The 20,359-nt window shown below is 37.7% G+C and overlaps 1 non-coding gene across 1 annotated transcript; it reads right to left on the bottom strand.

Moving 5' to 3' along the window:
* Positions 1 to 19,800: 19,800 nt before the first annotated feature.
* LOC123386369 lies at positions 19,801 to 19,902 on the bottom strand. Its single transcript, XR_006600158.1, has one exon. It is a non-coding gene; the product is annotated as a U6 spliceosomal RNA (small nuclear RNA).
* Positions 19,903 to 20,359: the final 457 nt, after the last annotated feature.

Below are 20,359 nucleotides of genomic sequence, written 5' to 3'. Positions count from 1 at the left end.
AACTTTCCATGTATTACCATGTACTGCATTGCTTATATTCGGAAGTTTCTCCAAGTAAGGAAGAAGAGTTGATACCTGAAGGTACTATGTAACATTGTCATTTTTTGGTTGTGAAAACCAGACAAATATTGGCAATTTCATATGGTTCAACTTTAATGTGTCTGTGACCACCTACCATTCAATTCCTAAAAGGTATGAAGTAAAAATTGAATTTTAGCTGAATGAATGGATTCAACACAAAGATTTTGAGTTTTTATATGTATACATACAAAATATATCTAGCAACAAGTTTAAGACAACTTGCCAATAAACAAATGCCAGCTGAAACGTCAGGAGAGACATCAATGTGTTTAACTCCTCTATAAATATTAAAGATACATGGATTTTTTTTTTACACAACACTCTTCCCTGATAGCAACACAAAACTAAATAATCATCCCTCTCAGGAACTCACAACTTTGTTGATCTACATCCAAATTAGATCAAGATTGAGGATAAATTTTTTTCTCTATTTCCTCCAAAGAAATGGTGTCAAACGAATTAACAAAGAAAAATAATAAAAAACCCTCAGCCTAATATGTCCTTCCCTCTATAATAACATAATTAGAAGCAAACTATGGAAATCCAACAAACACCATAAGAGGACTAAATCAAGCATACTTCTGCACCCCTCACGCACACAATTTCACTCAGTTTAGGCATTAAGCTCAAAATAATGTAATGATGTAAAATATTTAACAGACTAACTTGAAAAATTGGCTTCATAAACTTCATCAGCACTCAAATATTCCAACCTTGCTCGGCAGATCTCTCATTAGTTCCTTGTGAAAAGAATAAAACCAGCATATATTAGCAATCCCCTCAACAAGCAACTAGAAATCTGTAATTCTTTGGACGTTACTTGTTCCACTGTGACCAGCGACCGAGATGCAGCACAGAGGGAACGTTGAAGGATAGCCAAAGTCAGTAACAGATCGATAGCTTGCACACACATTTCACCATCATATGGTTTCTACTCTTGTTTACTACACTCAGTCTATCATACCCTTCTAGCACAGAGTCTCTAGCTATGAAACCAGGTGCATGAAGAACTTGGGAAAAGACAGCCTTATTTAGAAATGTACGTAGGCCAAACATACAGAAACACATTCTATAAACAGGCATAAATGTCCTTGTGAATTCTGTATACACAAATGATGGTATAGTTTAGCAAACATTACAAATTTTGAGTTTAATTACAAGGGAGGAATACTTGCATTTTTATGCCTTTGAGAACACTCCATTCCAAATCTAATGTCTGCATTTATTAGCTAGTGCTACTGCAATAAAATTCAAAAAGCTTAACACAATTAAAGTTGCCAGACGAAACATAAGATTCCTAGTTAAATTTGAAATTCAGGTAAATAACAAATAATGTTTTTAGTATAAGTACGTCCAGAATATTGCATGGAAGCACTCATACTAAATATTACTAGTAGTTTATCTGAAATCTAAATGTAACTGGGCATCCGGTTATTTCCTAAATCTGTTAACCTTAAAAACAATGCACGTGGAAAAGCAAAACAAAAGTCTTTTCATTGAACAATCCAAAGAACAAAGAGTGTTTGTTCTTCAGTTAGTGGCAGTGGTCAAAGAGGTTTGATTGTTCCCAAAGCTAATGAGGATCTTGAAAGTTTCTTCCAATAGGTTCCCACCGACTTCCCCGGGTCTAGAAATACTTGGTTATCACATCTCTTCCCATGTGCTTTCTTTGGTATGGGCTACAGATTGCACTGGTTCCTTCTCAGGTGTAGAAAATCATCATGAGTTTGCTTTTATCACTTCGTTTTAAAATTATGTGCAGATCTGTATACTATCTTGAAGCCAGTGAAGACCAACATTAAAAAGAACCACAGCCAAACAAAGTAATTAATTATAAGGTTAGAAGATAATATACTTTTGCTAATTACTCACAGCTTGGTGCCCATTTTTCCACGGCAGCCAACAACCGCATGTTTTTAATCTCCATAATAACAATAATGGCATACATCATTAACTCGATTTTATTCTTTTTTTAATTTTTTATAATACCAATAACAAAGATCATTAACCTCTGTTCTGTTTAACATCTAATCAGCCATTTTAGTTAAATAAATATGATAGAAAACATTAAATATCACTTTGCTAAGCTACACTGGCTCTCAGGAGGGGAATTCTTCCTAATGCATTATACTAACATCAGCTTATTCCACAAGTGTCAAACCATGAGTGGTAACGAGGAAGCAGATAAAGGATAATTTACGGCTTTCATCAAATTAGTTTAAAACTATCTTTTTCAAAGTTGTTTTAAATCTTATTTGTATAATTGCATGGGTTCATGAAGTTATTTTCTGAGGCTAGTTATAGGACACAACTGCCCCGTTACTGAGATATTGTCAGACAGTTGCACATGAGGACACCAAGAGAGTGAGAGCATTTTTGAACGGGGTTTCTGAGAATAAGTGCTCTCTGGGGGCGCCTGGGTGGCGCAGTCGGTTAAGCATCCGACTTCAGCCAGGTCACGATCTCGCAGTCCGGGAGTTCGAGCCCCGCGTCAGGCTCTGGGCAGATGGCTCGGAGCCTGGAGCCTGTTTCCGATTCTGTGTCTCCCTCTCTCTCTGCCCCTCCCCCGTTCATGCTCTGTCTCTCTCTGTCCCAAAAATAAATAAAAACGTTGAAAAAAAAATTAAAAAAAAAAAAAATAAGTGCTCTCTGAAGCATGGAATCCTGTGTGGTGTTGCTAGTCTTGGGAATAATTACTTTACATCGAGATTCTTAGTAAGGGCAATATGCCTGCTCACCATAAAATTTCTCTGACTTTATTACCTGAATCAACCTTTCATGCAATCAGTGACATCGAAAGAACTAAAATGGTAAATAAGACTCCTACTTAAAATATTTAGCAAAGCCTTGTCCCAAATTCTAAGTCAATGGGCATTTCTCTACACACCAGGGCTTATCAGCCCCTTTATGACAATAAGCACCTGACTCAGGCAGTCCCAAGCTGCTCAATCTACCTGTCCTGTCAGGCTGGTTCTAGGAGACTGGTGTAAAAAAGATAGATCAGAGGCACAGATAAGGAGAAGTGGGGAGAGGTGGTAACATGGTTAAAATTTTATATACAACACATGTTATTGACAGAGAGAGATAGATACCTCTTACCAGAGGCTTTCAGGGCAAATTAATACTGTATCTTAATAAAAGTAGTTCTTATAAAATACCTTTTATGCCTCTCCCCAATTGCTGTGCACAGGATTACAGATCAGCATATTTTTTTGAAAAGCAAACAAAGATATTATGCTACACTGCTTTAACAGCTGGGGGAAAATGTGCTATCTACTTCCAACATACATTTTAGCATCCTATCTAATTTCCTATCATTTTCACATCCCAGAAAACAATGTAGGTGGTTCTTATCAAACACATTACATTATATATTTCTCAAACAAACACCCGTGATCCAGTTCCATCCATGATGCTTCTGTCCAATGTATCTCTCAGTTTGGGGCGGGGGGGGGGGGGACAGTAACTAAGAAAGAAAAGAAAGGAGCTTCCATGGAGAAGAGGAAGGTTTGGTGGGAAACTTCCCATCTGGCTATCATATCTCACACCATGGCCTGTACATATAAATAAGAACAGTGATTATGGCTTTACTCACCATCCATCTTTTGACTTAGCATTAGTTAACCCTCTTTCCAAATACAGTACTGTGTTTGTGTTTGGAATGCCACAGGCACAATAGAGAAAACACAGGAGTCAGAAATCAGATTTGAAAATGGTTTGGACAGAAACATGGCCTAAGAGGAGAAGCTAAAAGATCTTGAGGTTAGTTCTTCCCCAGAAGAATAAACTGAAAGAAAACCCAGAATTAGTTGACTTATGCTCTTTTGCCTGAGTACATTTAAGCCTCTGCCATTGTTTTCCAGAGAAAAGATGAACACGACTTAATCATTAGAGACAGACTTGTCTTTGATTTATGATTCCTTGACAAATTCCCTAAGTCCCTTCCACAGCCAGCATCAGCGGAATCAGAGGTGGTTCCCTTAGATGTATCAGAGAGGCGGCCCGGTGAATAGGAGGCCCTCTGGATAAGACGGTATGTGGGATGCAGGATTCAGGAACCCCAGGTTGTGACAGACACTGCCACAGTTTTGTTCTCTCCCTTTTGGACTCTGTGTATTGCTTCCTTAACGTCAGTCACTGAATGTCCCTTATTCTTCCTGAACCTGACTTCTCCACTAAAAAGTGTATTCTCTATTATATTACTTCCATTCCCACTGTCCTATATTTCTTTGTAGTTCCTCTACTTCATGTACGTTGGTTAAGATTGGTGGTAGAATAGGGGTGCCTGGGTGATTCAGTCTGCTAAGCGTCCAGCTTCAGCTCAGGCTGTTATCTCAAGGTTCATGGGTCTAAGCCCCGCATCAGGCTCTGCACTGACAGCGTGGAGGCTGCTTGAGATTCTGTCTCTCTCTGGCCCTCCCTGATTTGTGCTTTCTCTGTGTCTCAAAATAAACTTTGAATTTTCCATACAATGATGTTTGAAAAAAAAAAGAAAGTCTTTCTGAGTTTTCTTATGCCTTCTTTTGGCTAAAAATCCTGGCTCCCTTGCTCCCAGTGCAAAACACTGTTGATTTAAGACACTAAATGAGCTATACTGTCATCTAAGATTTGTGGACATTTCACACTGCCTTTCAAATAATTTATAACTAGTACACAGTTCAAGGAAAAAAAATGATTAAAATTTAGATTCGCCATAAATTAAAAAGTGATTGCTTTGGTTGTAGCACATTAGAATATCAGAACACAGTAACTATTTGTATTTTAAAATATGAAGCATCAATGCCAAGCAATATCTTTACATAACTCTTGGGTTTGATAGGATGGGCTTTGGTCTAAGAAGGAATACATCTTAGGTGAAAAATATCACTATGCGAATATATATTTATATGATCAAATATTAGATAAATATATCATAGTAAGCATTTTGAATGGACAAACTTATAAATATATTCTTCCTTCTGATTCAAAGAAAAGTATTATTGCTATACTGGTACTATCATGGTGAATTCTAACAGGACTATTTAACAATAATAAATAAAAATGAACAATTTTAACATTGGCATTATCAACTGTACCCCTGATATCTAGTATCTAGAAATCTGTTCTCATCTCAAACAAAATGTTTTCTCTTGTAGTCAAAAATTCAGGGTGAGAACTGACAAATTTATCATAAAATTCTAGGCTATTTTGAATCTTCTATCATTAGTCAAGACTCAACCCATAAAACTACATCTTCAAACTTTTCCAGGAAGCTATGCTCCAAGACAAGTGTTTCTCTTAAAATTTAACACTATGTCTTCCTTAGGGAAGGTGAACATTTTCCTTAATGAAGATGATTTAAAAGAACACAAATAGGCTGTACTCTCCCATACATGTCAGAAAAACCCACATGAATTTTCTGTTTTCATAGGTCAAAAAATGGTCAAATATTAGCAATTTCTTGTAGTTCAACCTAATGTTATTCTAGACAGGCTTAATGTTCCTTACAAAAAGTCATTTATGAGACAAGTATGTTGAAGCCAAATTTTCCTGGATTCCTTCATTAAGTTTAAAATAGAAAATGCTGCTCTGTCAATAGCAGATGAAAGACGAAAACTTGGTATTAGGCTATTTTCCAACCACAGAAGTTGTGTATTGCATGCTACATAATTTCCTGAGACAATATTTGATACCTAAACTCAAGGTTTTACCAAACATATTCTTCTGGAAGCAGCTCTAAATATCTAAAAGGATTTATAAAACTATAAAACAACACCACTATTCTATTATTGTTCATTTGTTTGCTTTTGGAAAATACTGTTTATTTTTGGAAAATATAGCTATTTGCTTTGAACATGCTTTTTATGTTAACTACAGTGGGTATGCTGTTATTTTTAAATGAATTAATGAATAAATAATTTTTAACCCCAGTTTTAATGTCTAATATAGTGAATATCGATGGATATAACCCACACAAGTCAAAGCTCTGTGGAGTTTTCAATAATTTTTAAGAGTGTAAAATGTCTCTGGGACCAAAAAGTTTGAGAACCACCAGAGTAATTAAAAAGATAAATCAGAAAAAGAGAAGGGAAACAACAGACACAAGACATTTTATAAATCATACTCTTTATTTGGTCCTGAGGGAGCGTAGCCTAGACCTGCTTCTAATAAGGGAGTATCTGACTGGCAGAGTATCTGAGGACCTCATCTCATTACTCACTTGGGGTGGGGTTAGGAGGGGAGTCTGGGGTTAGTACAGAGATTTCCATAGGCATACGTCTGTGTCTGATCCCATGTAATTTTTTAGTACTCACAGGTGCTACAGAGGAACCTCTGGGCAAGAACAATGCTAGAGATTAATACAGCATGGCAACAGGTATTCTGTTGCATGACTCATTGATTTTAGATATAATTTCAAGGGTCATCAGGCATTTTTTTTCCTTATCATAACAATCTTGAGAGATTAAGGAAAACAGAGGTGTTTTACTCTCAGCTTACAGATGGGGAAACAAAGACAGGAGATTTCAGGTTTTCACCCTAGAGGCATGCAGACTGTTGGGGCAGGTTGTGGAATTTAAGGAACCTGCTTCCAAGCACGGGGCTTTATCTACTAAGTCTGCGTCTTTAAAACTACTTTTTAGCGCTAGAAATATTTTTTATTAAGTGAAATCTTACCCAGACGCTCAAGATAGAGCAGAAGAAAGGGGGCTGGTTGCTGCACTTGAGGGAAAACTGCCACCTAGAGTCCCACCCACCCATTTTCTTTCCCTCCGGACAATTCTTTCCCTTTGCTTTCCCATCCCGATCCCTCTCTTATCTTGGGACACCAGGCTACCCAAGACCTTTTCTTATTAATATCCCCCTTTATGCCAAGATCCTGCCTCCATCACTCTGCCTTCCTAGGCACCGACTTAAATATGTTTACCTCATTTCTTCAAATACGCATGTATCTTGTAAAATATGAAGTGGTTTTTTTGTGCCTATGTGTTTAAATTACACAAACGGTATTATGCTATGAACCATGTTCTACTTCTAACTTTTGTCCTATTAAAAATCCACCCAGATGTTTAGCTCTACGTCTGGTTCCTTTTTATGTACATATGGTTCTATAATATATATCAATAAGCCATACTTATCTATTTTATTGATTAATCCAACACTCCATCAAAAAAAAAAAACCCTCAAGTTTGTTGTTTTTTGTTTTTTGTTTTTTTTTGACATATCACCTTGGGGTCAGGAGAGACAATTCCGGGGGGATAGTCATGGGGTTGTTCCATATACACAGACATAATCTTACCGAATGCTGCCCAACTGCCCTGCAGAGTGGGCCCTCCCATCACAGAACATGAGCGTTTCTCAGTATTCCTTCAAACTTGCCTTCTTTTTCTAGTATTCCATATGCTGTTGAGCGTTAGGTGTCATCTCATTATTGTCCTAATTAACATTTCTCCGATAACTATTGACGTTGAGCATTTCCTCAAACATCTGTTGGAGCTGGAGTTTTCTTGTCTGTGAAATTGTGTACAACTTCTGTACATTCTCCTACTGGTTTTTAGGTCTTTTTCTTGGGGACTTCCCTTTTTCTTTTCTACTGGAAATATGAATTCCTTTTAAGTTTTAGACATTTTAAATATCTTGCCCCAGTATGTGAACTTGGTTCATTGTATCTTTGGTTCAGTAGAAATCCCTTCAATGTGATTTTGTCACATTTCGCTGTTTTATTTTATTTTATTTTATTTTATTTTATTTTATTTTATTTTATTTTTTATTTTTACCTCTTGGGTTCTTATTTTTGAATCCTATATAGCAAATTACTTTGTTAATCCCTAGGTCACGAAGATATCCTCCTAGATTTTATTCTTTGTTTTATGGTTTAACCGTTCACATTTACATCTTTAATTTATTTGGCATCCACCTATGTATATGGTATAAGGTAGGAACCCAGCTTTAATTTTCTGCATTTAATGAGCTAATTTCCTGAACACCAGCTGTCTATCCTTTCTTTGTGGTGGCTCATTTATCATGTATCATATATTTTAATCCAATCCACGTTTCTATGTTTAATTACCAAATGTTATCCATTTACTATTACATTAGAACATGTATTAAAATCATGCATTCACTTTCGGTTCTGGTCATTGGTCATCATATTATGTTTCTCCTTCTCTAATAATTTCTTAAATGTATCTATATCCTTACCTCTTCCCTTAAAATAAGACACATACTTGGTCTCCTCCTTCCTCCCCACTTTAAAATGACATGTCTAGATTTTTAATTCTATACTGCTCGGCTATTATTTTTGTTTGCTTTATTGTCACGCCTCTTTTGAAAAAGATAAAACTAGCATTTGGTAAGCTATTCACTCATACTCTTCCTTTCTATCTTGTTGCTACTTCCTGTATTTATTCCTCTTATTATTAAAATACAAAGAATGTCTTTGTGTGATATGTTTTCAGGTTTCTTGTATGCATGAGAATATATTTATTACACCTTGACATTTAAATGAGAGTTTAGATGGATTTTTTTAATGCAGTTTTAAAAATTATTTAACTTCAACATTTTCAAATAAAGGCTCCTTTGTCTTGTGTCCCTTCATTTAGCTCTCTCTATTACTTGCCACCGAAAGCCTAATTGACCTATAGCGACAGGATGTAACAAAGGGTGGGGAAGGCTGAGTGGAAGGGAAGAGCTCACAAAGTGTAGGGACACAGGCTTCAGAAGCACAGACACAGATGTGAGTTGAACATGACAGAGAATTACCAGAAGAGAATAAAAAAAAAAAAAATCCACAAACTAGGGCAGTGACCCGGGTTTGTTAACACAGGAAAAATAAATCCCCCGGTTTTTCAATATGTTATGGTAATCCACGAATCTCCTCACTATATTCATGAGTTGTATCCAAGAATCCACTTAAATTTCAGGAGCTGATGGCCAGATCCTGCTGTTTCACATGACTTATTATACCTAGGGATTTTACGGCAAAAAGAAGCTGAGGGAAGAAAAAAAATACATATATATTTATAAAAATTAAGATAAAATTCACCATGGGTTCATTATTTAGTCAATAAATATGAATTTTGATGTTCTGTTGCATGGCACATAAATGCTGATAGCGGCCTTTCACTGAAGATCATACCTTTATCGTTATAAGATGCTTTGCATTTGATTCAATGCTGTCTGATATTATTACAGCACCTTCTGCTTTGTTTTTGTTTGCATTTGCCTGTTACATCTTAACTTATCCTTTTCCTTTCAACTTTCCTCAGTCTCTTAGATGTATATGTCTATGTGTCAAGACGTATGTGTCTATACATCTCCATGTCAAGAAACATGTTGGAATCTGGGCATACAGTGATGAACACAATAGACACATACATATCTGCCCTCATGGACCCTACAATCTCCAGGAACAGCAGACAGGAAAGCAGGTACCACTCCACACCCAGAAACTAGCACAATGCCTGGCACATAAGAAGACAGGAATAAATAGACATTGCCTGAATGAACTCATTTTTAAAAAATTAATTACTAATGGGCTGAAACTTCTGTCCACACAAAAACCTGCACATGGATGTTGGTGACAGGTTTATTCATAAATGCCGAAACTCAGAAGCAAACTACCTGTTGTTCAGGAAGTGAGTAAAGAAAATACGGTATATCAAGACAATACAATATTATACAATACTAAGAAGAAATGAGCCATGAAAAGACATGGAGTGAAACTAATGCATATTACTAAGTGAAAGAAATCAATATGAAAAGGTGACATATCATATGATTTCAACTATGTAACATCCTGGAAAAGATCAGTGGTCAGGGCATGGGGCAGGGATGAATAGGCAGAGTACAGAGGATTTTTAGGAAAGTGAAAATACCACTCTGGATGACATTGTCATGGTGGATACAAGTCATTATACACTTGTCCCATAGAAGGTACCAGGCCAAGAGTGAACCAAATGTAAACTTCGAACTTTGGGGGCTAATGATCTGTCAATGTAGGTTCACTGATCGTCACAAATGTATCCCTCTGGTGGGATGTTGATAGTGGATGAGGCTATGCGTGTGTGGGGGCAGGGAGTATATGAGAAATCTCTGTACCTTCCCCCCTCTGTTTTGTTGTGAACTGAAAACTGCTCTTTTGTAAAAAAAAAAAAAAAAACAATTAGCCAATCAGAGTCTTGCTAGTTCTTTGAAGGAGAATTACACAAAGCTAAAGGAACATTTAAAAGAGAGACTTAGGGGCACCTGGGTGGCGCAGTCGGTTGAGCGTCCGTCTTCAGCCAGGTCACGATCTCGCGGTCCGTGAGTTCGAGCCCCGCGTCGGGCTCTGGACTGATGGCTCAGAGCCTGGAGCCTGTTTCCGATTCTGTGTCTCCCTCCCTCTCTGCCCCTCCCCCACTCATGCTCTGTCTCTCTCTGTCCCAAAATAAATAAAAACGTTGAAAAAAAATTTAAAAAAAAAAAGAGAGACTTAATCTAGGCATGAGAATGTTCCCGATAAGTGACTCTAGCTCAGGATGCCAAACAATAAATCAAGAAAAGAATGTTCCAGAAAAAGGGAACCGAATTTGTCTCTATTTTAGTTTGGCTATACTTTCTAGTTTTGTTTAGAGGGTAACATTTATAAAGTAAATATATAAAATGGAACAAGTGCTATAAATAAAAATTTCTGGCTACTATGAGGACCTGTGATAAACAAAACAAGGCAAGGCTAGGCAATCAGGAAGAGGCTCCCCCCACAAAGTGCCACTTAATGGATTGATTATGTAAATATAAGATGAACAAAGAGAGGTTTATAAACCAATTAGAAGATCTTTTCATCATCTCTAAAATGAGATTTCCATTTTTGGGGTTTGCTATGAAAATTAGAGAATGACAAAACTGCCTTAAATCCAGTTTCAAACAAGACAATAATCACGTGTTAAAAAAAAAAAAAAGAAAAGTAAGGGTCCTAGTACAGTGCCTACCACACATTTGGCATCCAATAAATGATTGTTGCTGTTTTTCTTATTAGAAGCAGACAAGTTAAAATGTGGTTTCTTCTATAAAATGTGGTAATATCTATCTTACAAGACTCTTTAGAGAATTCAATTTTAAAATGTGCATAGAGCATATATTTCTGTGTTTAGAATTCACTAGGCATCAAAAGTATCACATTTCATACATAGATGTACGTAAGTAGGTTTTAGATAGGTAGGTCTCCGGACAGTCACAGGTACTGGTAGCATAAGGAAATTCAATAGGATGGAGGGACAAGTTGACATGCGTTTGAGAATGTAAAGTGTTTCTGGCAAAGCTTCCAGAGGAGATGAGGAGCTATCGAAATTGAGAAGAAACGGAATGAGCAAGTGCCGGCGACATACAGTGTTCACAGCAAGGACTTTGCAGGGACAGAGATGATGTTACACTAACAGAGCCACAGGGCTTCTCAGCACTCAAACCTCGAAAACCAAGAGATTTCTATAATTCTATATTGAAGCCAGAGGATTAACAGAAATAAAGTAAAATTTAGTTACCTATAATATTACTCCTGGACTGAGAAAGAGCTCAAGTTCATGAAGACGGTAAACGATCCACGTTGTCCAGCAGCTGAACACTCTGATTGTGCCTCCAACCTCAATTCATGACAGTGACTCTGGGGGGTCATGTGTTGGACATTCTACACTCGAAAAATTAGGCAAACTCTCCATACCTTCTAAGGCTAGCCATTAGAATCAAGATGAATAGACGGTTTTTACAGCTCAAAAATTAGGACTTAGAAGGTTCACAAAGGTAAAATACAAAAGACATCCAAGAGGAGAAAAATGAAGAAGTAATTAAGCTGCTGGCCTAAATGTCTTAGTATTTCTTATGAGGCTAGAAAGCGTAGAGAAAAATCTAGGAAGAATAATCTGCTACTGAAGTCCCCTGATGGATTTACTGGTCGGTGGGGGAAAGGGTAAACCTAGGGGAAAAAAAAGAAGAAATGGCATGTCTCCATAGAAGAGATGGTAAACACTTTAGCTAAATGCTCCTGTAATCATTTCTTATTGAAAAGGTAAATCAGATGGGCTTACTGAAGTAAGCAATAAATACCCTCAAGTACACAAACATCATGGAATTATGAATAAAAATCTGAGTAGGAGTGCCTATTTTTATTGCAACGTCTCTATGGAAGAATGCCAGAGATAAAGTGAAACTGGTCGGACACCATAAGCCTCTTAAAATGATAGCTTAGGGTTTGCTGCACACATACACAGTGGAAATAAAATGCTTCTTGGATTTTATTGGTTCAATCTATCCAGGATCATAAGTATGTAATCAGGTATGTTTCAGGATATTACATTTTAAAATAGCATTCTTATTTCATTTGCCTAATCTGTTATTGCCCTCCAAATCAGTTATTTGTGCACCTGACTTGGGCAATATATAACCTCATGTTTTCCTCTTGTATTCTGCAAACAATATAACAAAGGAAATAATCTGACACCATCAATTAAATATTAACTAAACATTTAGAAAGCAGAGAGTCTCATTCAAGGTTAACACAATCCTTCCCTGGAAGCAGCAGATATTCAAAAAGCAAGAGCATATTTAAATTCAAAATAAGTTCTATTAGAGTAGACTGCTAAGGCAATATTCAAGATGACTCAGGGATGGATCCCACTTTCAACATTATGTTCAGATGTAAAGACATTCTTAACCTAAATCAGGTGCAGCATTGTCCCAATTTTCCATTTTGCCCCAAGCACCAGAAACCTGGTAAGGAACAGATTATAAAATAAATAAAAGTATATATGTATACTCTGTGATATCTCATAATATATAAAGAGGGTTGCTTGAACTTGGTTACAGGATCCAGGTAAAGCGAAAGAAATTGTCCTAAATCCCCAGTGTTTACTTATGTTGCATTTTAGGATAATATTACTTACATTTTCCTGATGCAAAGAATTCCACATATTGAACAAGCCTTTGAAAGCATGCCTTTTATCTGTGCAAACATCAGATAAAAAAAAAAAGTTAATTTCTCTTTCTATTGTTAAAAAAAGAAAACCACAGGCCCAAAATGGCATCACGTAAGTCAAGTCACCATATCTGAAATTAATACCCAAGCTACTTTCAGTTTCAAGTTCTCCAATAGTCTTAACTGGTCAGTCAGGAATTTTCTGGTCAGCACCAATGAGGTAATCTGTTACATGGCCTTCTCCATTCCCCAAAGGAAGATGAGGTAATCTAATCTGTATATTAAGACCCTGTGTCCTTTTTTTTTTCTTTTGTTAATAACTTCCTCACCATACCCTCTTTCCTACATACACCTATAATTTTGTACAATCCCCTTGAGCTCTTTCCTACTTGCTGGATGGAATGCTTCCCGAATCACAAACTACTTAATAAAGCCAATCAGATCTTCAGATTTACGTTATTGAATTTTGTTGTACTTTGAATTTCGTTTTTTAAAACTATCCTTGACATACAGATCAGTAAGGAATTGCATTCAGCGATCAATAACAGAGGTGCACCTAAAGTGCGTGAGTGACCGAGGATGGTATGGGGGCTTCTGAAGTTACCACGGACCTGGGCTTTTCCGATCTTTTCCCTCTACCATCCCTAATCCTCACGATCACAATCTGGCTGGTGGAGTTCTAGCAAGAAGGAAATACCGGCAGCAAGACCACCCTTCTGCTTGTTTAAGGAACTTTCCTCTCTGCCCCCTACAACGACTATCATTTGAAACAGGGCCACCCCTAGCTTCAAGGAAACCTGAGAAGCCTTTTAGTAAAAAGAGAATAGATAGTGAGCAGGCAATGAAAACTTCTGCCATAACTAAAAAAATATCATGAACAGTATGACATGATGAGTCTGTTAGTGCTGGCTTTTCAGTGTCAAGCTTTATGAGAAGTTGGTTGAGTGCAGGAATCCTCAGTAGGAAAAATTAACAGATGTCCTGAAGTAATCAGGGAGTCAGTTACACTTAGGGAATGTAAAGAATGTTCGTGTGATTCAAGAGGAGAAAGCTCGGGAAAGCTTAGCCTTACCTAAGGTGGGGGGGGATCCTTTTATAGACAATATAGTATCGAGGTTAAAGCTCAGACTCTGGGGTCAAAACGCCTGCATGACCTTGAGAAATGAGCTAACTACTTTGTGTCTCATATCTGAAAAGGGAATAAGAATCATACCTACCCTCATTGGGGTGTTATGAATATTAACAGATAAAACAGGAGAAACCCTTAGAAAACATACTAAAATATAATCATTGTCCAATAAATAGTATCTACTGCTAGCAGTCTGTGAATGGTCTTGCCTGTCTCTGCATAAGGAACAGCAATCCCATTAACTAGGGATTTTGACTCACTAAAGGGTCTGGCTAATCAGATGTGTTTCTTAGGAAGATAACATTGTCTGGTGTTGTAAGATTTCAACTGTTGTCAAGGAAGCTTAGAGGACATTTCATCTAAAACATGAGGTTCAGAACTAAGTCAAGGAAATCGGCTACATTTTAGATTTTTGATGATAATTCTACCACCGAGATGTGAGTTACACCTCACGACAACTTAACGAGCATGTTCTTTTTCTTTCAATGTTTGCCACTTTATTAAGTGAAATGATAATTTCACTTAATGCTTATTTTGTTACTTGCAATTCTTTTTTAGTATTTAATTTTTTCAGAAGTCTATTAGCCTTCTATTTCCTACATATGTGTATCTGTTTACATCATTTTCCGTTTACCTGTTAAAAACCATGCTTCTCCTAAGTTTCAATGAGCATTTCATATATAAATGTTTTTAACCACTTGCATGCCCTATTACTTCCCCAAATTAAAGTCTGCATGGGGCAGAGGTCAAAAGAGGAGCTCCCCGATTTAATCGGTGATAGACCAAAAAAGAGGCAGGCGATAGAAGACATTCTGAGGAAGAATGGTATTGTGGCAAAAGCCATGTAAACCCTCCTCCCAAAGTCAATGATATTTTCAGTCAATTCCACAGGGCTTCAAAATATTCTGAAGAGTTTATTTATGGAGAGAAGAGTAGCACTTGCTGAGTCCTGCTTTGAGGTCAGTGGCGAGTAAAATCAGAATTTTCTCATAAAGAAAACCAAGCATAGGTTACCTTGTTAAGGTTATTCTCGTGAATTTTATATAATTGATGCGATTATAAATTGAAATATTTTCCATTATGGCTTCTAAGTGGTTATTTCTGGCATATAGACAAGCAATTTTAAAATCCAGTTTTAATGGAGTCTTAGAAATCCTGAGTTTTTCAGTTGATTGTCTTGAGTGCTAATGATGAGTTTAGTAATTTTAATTCTCGATTATGCTAACCCAACGAGAGGGGTATTATTTAGATAAAAGGGAAAGAATAGTAATTCATAAATTACTGGACCAGACTTTTAGTACTTTTATTCTCCTTGAAATATTAATGTCTCCTGTCAACTTAGAGTTAAAATAGGCTTCTAGGAGCTGTAATTATTACCGTGAATGGTCACATATCTTCACAACATTTACTCACAAACAAATTTTATTAAATCTATTTAGTATACAAAATATATGTCAGATTGGAAAACTTGTGGGTGAAGCTAAGATACCAAAAGCAAGAATTAAAGGAAAAGCTACTTTCCCTGCTCACAACACAACTGTCACAAAATATAGGAGGGTTTTTGTCCCATCATATTAAATAATTTTTTTTAATGTTAATTTATTTTTGAGAGAGAGTATGAGCAGGGAGGGACAGAGAGAGAGGCGGTGACAGAGGATCTGAAGCAGGTTCCGTGCTGGCAGCAGAAAACCCCAGGCGGGGCTGGACTGGACTGGAACTCACAAACCCTGAGATCATCACCTGAGCTGATGTCAAAGGCTCAACCGACAGAGCCACCCAGGCGCCCCGTATTAAAGGATCCTAAGGCTGACTACACTCAGTTGGCACAGACCCACCGGTTAAGAACGCATTTCCACAAGATTTCCCCTTACTTCAGATGACAATTGCAAATCCCAGATTATCACATGGATTTCTAACGAACCAGCTCTAGATTTGGTGTTCCCTGACCCCCTCTTTGTGTTTGATAATTTGCTAGAAGAGCTCACAGAACTGAGGGGAGCACGTTAATGACCACTGCTCGTTTACTATAAAGAATATAATTCAGGAACAGCCAAATGGAAGCTATGCATAGGGCAGGGCATGTGCGGAGGGGCACAGAGCTCCCGTGTCCTCTCTAGGCCCACCACCCTCACAGAACCTCAGTGTGTTCACCAACCCAAAAGCTCTCCAAACCTCTTTAGTTAGGGTTTTTATGGAGGCTTCATTACGTAGGCACGATTGATTAACTCATTGGCTGTTAGTAATTAACTCAACCTTCAACTCCTCTCCCCTCTCTGGAGGTGGGGATGGGGCTGAAAGTTCCCAACCCTCTAATCACATGGTTTAGTTCCCCCGACAACCACACCCCCATCCTTAGAGTATTTCCAAAAGTCATTTCATTAACATCAAGTCAAGTGTGGTGGAAAGGGTCTTGTTATGAATAACAAAAGGGGATCCTCTCACTTTTAGGTTCCAAAGTTGTGCCAGGGACAAATGTTAAAACAGAAGATGTTCCTATTGTTCTTATCACTTAGAAAACTACAAAGATCTTAGGAGCTCCGGCCAAGAGCATGGGAGGAAGACCAAAATACATGTTTCTTACTATATCATAATATCACAGGAATAAAACTTAAAGATAATAAGTTGAGCCATATGCAATGTGCATTGTTCTGGTCCAATTGAATGCCGATGTCAGAACATATGGAAATGAAAACCAGAAAACAGCAAAATTTAACTGAAATAGGATTTGGCCAAAATGAACAAGATTATGTAGACTCTGACATACTTTGATTAAAAATAGTTAAATCATATGAAAGAACCATCTATTTTTTGTTTTTTGGAAATATTTTTTTCTTATTATATATGGTTAAAAAAGCAAACAGGTAACCAAGCAACACGTGTAGCTCCAACTGTGTGTTCATATGTTAACAGAGATAATCTCTAGATTAGAGATTCACAAGTAATGGTCTTTTCTTTCTTTTTGTTCACTTAGATTTTCCAGATTTTTACGGCAAACCTCTATAAATTTTGACGTCAGAAAAAAATATTAAGTTAAAGAAAACCTACCACAATGCCACTTTTCAGTGTCCTTAATTCCATATCACAAGAAGAAATTTAGATAGATTTAAGATAAAGGTAAGTTAGACCATCTAGGTGAGAATTTCTTATCAGAGAAGCACCACACATTTTGAAGAAGCATAAAATCATTGTTAAAATTGCATCACTATTTTTAAGTGAGCTCCAAATCTTGAGAAAATGGGATTCCTCATGAGAGAATCTTCATGTTCTTTATTGTTCCAGCTCAGACAAATGGGCTCACCAGAGTTGCTTTTTTGCAGGGCTGTTTTTGTGTTGTTTTTTGTTTGTTTGTTTGACAATTTGTTGACAATTATCTCAAGATGAGACCAGGAAAACAGAGTTAAATGAAAACAATAGCAGAAATTGAGGGCGGGGGGGGGGGGGGGGGGGGGGGGAGGGGGGGGAGGGAAGGGGGGAGGGGGGGGTTGTGCATTCAAGGTGTGGGTCATTTCTTCATTTCAAATCAGCTTCTTATCTAAAATCAAACTCCTTTTTTGGTCCTTTCTTTAACTATCTTTCAACTATTGTGCTCTGTGTTTTTAAATTCATTTACAGCTTAAAGATTTACTTGAGTTTCTCCATTTGCCTAGCAGGAAAATGCTACATGACTTTAAAATAAATATAAAATTTTACTTATTGATAGTCACTTATGGAAATGTCTTTTTTTTCTCTTAATTTTTTTTTTTTTATGTTAGAGAGAAAGAGAGTGAGCAGGGAAGGGGCAGAGGGAGAGAGAAAGAATCTTTTTTTTTTTTTAATTTTTTTTCAACGTTTATTTATTTTTGGGACAGAGAGAGACAGAGCATGAACGGGGGGCAGAGAGAGAGGGAGACACAGAATCGGAAACAGGCTCCAGGCTCTGAGCCATCAGCCCAGAGCCCGACGCGGGGCTCGAACTCACAGACCGCGAGCTCGTGACCTGGCTGAAGTCGGACGCTTAACCGACTGGGCCACCCAGGCGCCCCAGAAAGAATCTTAAATAGGCTCCACACTCAGTGTACAGCCCAATGTGGGATTCGATCCCATAACCCTGGAATCATGACCTGAGCTGAAATTAAGAGTCAGACGTTCAATCCATTGAGCCATCCAGGTGCCCCTGAAAAAAGTTAGAAAACTAACTTTTCCTGGTGGCTCAGTGGGTTGAGCATTAGACTCAATTTTGGATCAGGTCATGATCTCACAGTTCTTAGGATCAAGCCCCACGTACGGCTTTGCACTGACAATGCAGAGCCTGCTTAAGAAAATCTCTTTCTTTCTCTCTCTTTCTCTCTCTTTCTCTCTCTCTCTCAAAATAAATAAATAAACATTAAAAAACCAACTAAGAATTAATTTTTCACTTTTGATAGAGTCTCATGAATCTTAGATAAAACTTATAAAACATTCTTTTTTTTTAGAAAGTGCAAGTGTGAGCTGGGAGGGGCAGAGGGAGGGAGAGAGAGAGAGAGAGAGAGAGAGAGAGAGAATTACAAGCAGGATCCATGCTCAGCGAGGAGCCTTAGGGAGAGCTCAATCCCAGGACCCTGGGATCACAACCTGAGCCAAAATCAAGAGTCAGATGTTCAACTGACTGAGCCATGCAAGAACTTCCTGAAACATTTTTACTGTAGTCTCTTTTTTCATGTAAATGTAGAACTTCGAGTAACCTATGTTAATCCAGTAAACATAGAATAATCAAGTAAAGGAGGAAATCTCATTAGTGCCGTTACTATTTTGTTTCTCTGTCCTATTACTTTAGTTACATCCTGGATGCAGACGTAGGAAGTCCGTTTTAGAATGCATTTGCTCCTGAGATATTTGTATGGGCAGTTGTGGTGGGAAAGTTATTTTCATAGACCGTCACTGCCTCTAACCAAAACTGACGGAGCATTCAAGTCAAATTTTGTGGAAAACGAGCCCATAGTGTCATTTGAAAGTGAACGTTAGTCTTGCAGGTGTTCACTTAATTACACAAGGAGGACATTAGACTGAGGTAGTTCTAATACCTTAGCAACCAGCTTAAGCAAACCAAAACCTACGCCTAAGATGCGCCAAGGTTAAGAACTCAAAAGCTAAAAACAACCTACCCCAAGCAGCCAGCCTGGCTTTTCCAAATAAGGCAGATGCTGACTCTCTAGCCAAACTAAATATTTTCCTGCTGGGCTTCTGCCTCTTCTCTTACAAGCAGCTTCCCGAAGCTCCTGTCAGGAAGGCGCTTCCTACCACCTCGGTTTGGGGCCAGCCCATGGGAATCAAGTTTGGCTCCGATAAACGTAGGTTGTTGACTAGGCCTCAGTTTACCTTTAAACACGGGGAAGAGTCAACTTCTACCCTTCCTATTAGCCACAGCATGAGTGACTATGGCACTTTTGGGGGAAGAGTGGCCGTAATCAAATCTTTATTTTTGTAACTGTATAAATGGGATCCAAATGTGTCCACCACTAGTTTTTCAAAAAGAAACCTTCTATAAATAAGTAAACTGCATCTGCTCACGGATGCATGTATGGACTCCCTAGATGTCTCACTGGGCTTAATTATAGACCATTCACAGTAATACATTTTTAGTATAAAGTGTAACATAATGTTAAGCCATTTTAGCTTTTGCACATACATGTTGTACTTCTGGCTGAGAGTGAAAAAAAAAAAAAACTTCATGAATTTGCATATCATCCTTACACAAAGGTCGTGCTAATCTGTACACTGGTCCAAATTTAGTACACGCACCGCCAAAGCAAGCCCAATACGGCACTTTTAATAAAAGAGAACTTTGAAATACTGTAAAACAATGTTACATTGGCATTTTGGGTGACTCAACGGTCAAAGTTCTCTGTCTCCAAAACACTTGAAATTTTAATTTCTTCTCTTTTCTCTGCATAAACATTCAATTATCTGGAAAACTCTGACTAATTAAATTGCTGGAGAGTTTATTTTTGCTCCTCCACTTGGGATAAGCACTGCATATCAAGAACCTCTAACTGACATTTCTGTGCCCCAGATCTGTATTGACAATTACTCAGTCTTTCGAGAGACAAAGACCCAACGTTCTATTCCCGACTAGGCAAAATTACTGTCCCTGGTTGGCTAACGGGCATTCATTTGCCCCAAATCCATGAGGTCTTTGAATTTGAGATAGAGAAGCTACAGGAGGACTCCATTTTAGACAGGCTCTGTCTGGGCTATTTTTCTGCTAGGCC

Source organism: Felis catus, chromosome B3, assembly GCF_018350175.1.
Source record: "Felis catus isolate Fca126 chromosome B3, F.catus_Fca126_mat1.0, whole genome shotgun sequence".
Taxonomy (NCBI): domain Eukaryota; kingdom Metazoa; phylum Chordata; class Mammalia; order Carnivora; family Felidae; genus Felis; species Felis catus.
The sequence above is the reverse complement of the archived record's forward strand: the minus strand, read 5'-3'. Positions and strand labels throughout refer to the sequence as shown.